General features: G+C 46.4%; 1 long non-coding RNA gene across 1 annotated transcript in view; it reads right to left on the minus strand.

Moving 5' to 3' along the window:
- Nucleotides 1-308: 308 nt before the first annotated feature.
- LOC109298479 overlaps nucleotides 309-3,419 on the minus strand; it is a 28,364-nt gene continuing 25,253 nt past the window's right edge. Inside the window, exon 2 of the long non-coding RNA XR_002097620.1 lies at nucleotides 309-1,340. This is a non-coding gene — a long non-coding RNA (uncharacterized LOC109298479). The remainder of the gene's footprint in view (nucleotides 1,341-3,419) is intronic.

The following is a 3,419-nucleotide window of genomic DNA, read 5'->3' on the forward strand; positions in this document are numbered from 1 at the left end:
AAAAACCCAAAATCAAACACCAACATGTATAGGTACTTAGAATTTATTTTATTATAGTGATTGAGGCACTAGTAGGTTTCCAAATTGTTTTAAAATTGTAAATATATCAATAAAACATGGTGTTCAATTGATACCCATATATATAGCAGTGTTTCATTTTAATCACAGATTTTGGGGCTTTTAACCAGAGAATTTGTGATTTTTGTTTAATCAAAGTATTTGAGATTATTACACAGGGAATACCAGGATTCCTAGTTATCAGTTGCTTGTAATTTAGCAGGGCTGTAGGTTTTCATTTTCTCTTTTTGTACTGAAACCACCATGATTCTGCCTGCCTGCCTTTTGAAAAAAAATATGTATATGTTGCTCTCTTAAAGGTCTAGCAATGTTATACTTTGAAACAGTGACTTGGAAATTTGGCAGAGGAATAATTATATAACATTTTACCAGTACTCCTAGGCAGATTCAGGGTTTTGATCCAGGTTGGCTGCGCCCCCTGCTCCTTTCCCTGTGCTCCCCTTACCCCACCTCATGGGCAGGCACACCATGCTGTGATGGCAGAAGCTGGGGACTTTTTGAAATCAGGTAAGAATTTCCCCCTCCCTTCCTCTGTGTCTTAAGCTTTTGGCATAGGAAGAGAAGACTTGCATCACTGCTGATGTCCTGGCCACTGCTTCCCTGCTCTAGCCAGACCCTACAGGGAGAACTGTGAGAGGAATTGGGCTCCAACAGGGACAGCAGCAGCAGGAGGTGGGGGTGAAGCCACCAGCTGTCTCTGGCTACATTCAACTCTACAGCTGTGCCCCATAGCCCTGGATGGAGCAGTTCTGGGGCTCCCTCCACACCTGGGCCAGCTAGGGACAGCAATGGGTAGGGTTTCCCCTTTGTGCATCCAGAGTCATCAGTAGAGATGGGGAGGGGAGAGGGAGGAGAGAGAAGGTGCTGAGTAGGTGGGATTCTTGCCTGCTTCAGGGGCTGCTGCTCCCATGGGGTGGGTCAGACTCTTCAGGGAACCCAGGCATCTGCAGCTGCTGGAGACCAGAGCTATGGAGCTACACCATGGATGTGTGGGGGAGGAGACGCTCCATTTCCACTGGATTCTCCCTGGTTAGTATTGAAAATCTGCTTACAGTTGGCTGGGTTACACGCCCTTGAAAACTGCAGTTCATGTGCTCAGCAGTTTTCTTGCTGTTTGAGTTAAATTACCAGGCTGTTTTTTCTTCATGCTGAGAGGACTTTTCTTGCTGCTGCTGCTTTGAGCTTTGTCAAAACCAGGCGCCAGAATTGAGTGCTCCTTCCCTGCTGAGCTCGGCGTGCGCTACAGTAGACAAGGGGTAGATCTGTTGGAAGACAGCAGAGATTGGAACAAAGCTTTGGGGTGGCAGAGGAGGGTTGGGGCTGGAGTAGACTATGAGCCAGTGTGGGATGAGAGGGAGACTCTGACACTTGGTAAGAAGAGTTAGAGTTGTGTCGCTAAGACTGGGAACCAGTGAGGTTGGAGAGAGATTGGGGTGTGGAACAGGAAAGTAGTTAAGCAAAGTGGTGAGATATTGAATCTGAATGTGGAACTGAGGCAGACTGCAACTAGCAAATATGGAGGTTGATCAGACCAACTGTGAGGGTGAGGGGAAACTCACTGGTCTGGAAAGTGATGTGGGATGGGACAGGGGAAATAAGACTGACAAGGGTTCGAAGAATGGGACTGGGATGTAGATCTGGCAGCAAAGGTGACCAAAGTGACCTGGCAGAACAAGTAGAAGTGTTTCCTTTGCTGAGAACATAGACAATGCTATAGGTATAGCAGCTCCAAAAACAAAAAGGAAGCTGCTGCTTGGGACTGCTCAGAACCTGTTAGCTGTAACTTCCATCTGTATGAGCCTGTAGCAATACATGAAGTTACCTAAATCACCCTAGTTTTGACCCTGGATGGAGCAGTTCTACTACACTAAAAGAGCTACAGGCTCACAGAAAGTGTAACAGTTATGTTGTAATAGCTGCTGTTTGCTCCCAAGCAGCAGCTTTCATAACCCTTTCCCCCTGCTCCCTCTGACCTCTGTACCCCAAGCCGGGGATGGAATCCAAGATCCATCTTAGAGCCTCAGCATTCCTCTGCTCTTGGTTATCCGCAACAAACTGGTGAAAGGATGATCCTGCCCCATGCAGGGAAGATCTGAATGACTTCTGGAGGTCCCTTCTAGCCCTACTTCTCTTAAGTTTCATGTTTCCTATACTATGGGCCAAAGACTGCAAGCTGCTACAGCTGTTTGTTAATCCTGACTTCAAGTGCCAGAGGTTTGTGTGTCAGGTATCTAGGTTGTAGCCATATTGGTCTAGAGGAAAAGGCAATTGGGGCTTGTGGTAGAGGTGATATCTTTTATTAGACCAAGAATTTTGCCAAAAAATGTCTTTTAATTGCAAGCGTTGGGGCACGAACACCCTTCATCAGGCATCAGAGAAAAGATTGTAAAAGTTGTCCTGGGTAGAAATGAAAGATAATATTTCATAGGATTTCACAGAGGAATCAACAGATGGAAAACACCTCTGGGCAAGCAGTTCTTATCTGGTAAGGAGTCTCTCAGCTATCTTGTGAGGCTCTGCAATGATGCAAATTACCTTGAACAATGGCAGGTGCAGTATCTCCGGTTATGGGTGGTCAGAGTTGCTTCCTCCTTGGGAAATTATGAAGATTTCATTTTAAAAAATCAGCTAAAACTCCATATCTTTCATGTGTCAGGTATCCAGGTTGTAGCTGTATTGATCTAGAGGAAAAGCTAATGGGGGCTTGTGGTCTGTGTGATCAGTTTAAGTTCCAACACAGCTGATGTTCCCACCGGATTCCAAAAACCACGTAAGAATTGCTGTGCAGCTTTTATAAGCTAAGATCACAACAGGGGAAACGCCATATATCTGGGTCTGTGAGGCAGTTTTCCTTAAGCGTTCCCAGGGATAACTGTTCTTCTGGTGTGGTTTAGTACTTGCCGAGGTGTTGCGGCTGAAAGCCCGCTTTATGGAAACAGGAAGTTCCTCTCTAGCATGTTTCTGTGTCCATATGGCTGAGGGCAGGAGAAACTTAGGGGTATCTGAACCCCAAGCCTCCGGGCTTGGGCCTGCATGTAGGATGCCTGCCAAAAGACTTCGGAAATATCTGAAGCCCCTGGTGGGGGCAGAGGATGCTTGCTGGTTGTAGGGCCGCTTGTGGTTCCAGGCTGACTCACAGAATTGGACTTGATTTGGCTGATTTGGCTTGGAATATGAACAATTTATTTTAAAAACAAAATAGTCAATGGAAGTCTATGTCACCTTCTTGGACTTCCAGAAGGCCTTCCACACAGTATCCCACCCAATTCTGGTGGGCAAGCTGAGGGACTGCGGCATTGATGAATGTACAGTCACATGGGTGGCAAACTGGCTCCAGGGGC

Source organism: Gavialis gangeticus, unplaced genomic scaffold (genome assembly GCF_001723915.1).
Source record: "Gavialis gangeticus isolate Ggan-Ray unplaced genomic scaffold, GavGan_comp1, whole genome shotgun sequence".
Classification (NCBI taxonomy): Eukaryota; Metazoa; Chordata; order Crocodylia; family Gavialidae; genus Gavialis; species Gavialis gangeticus.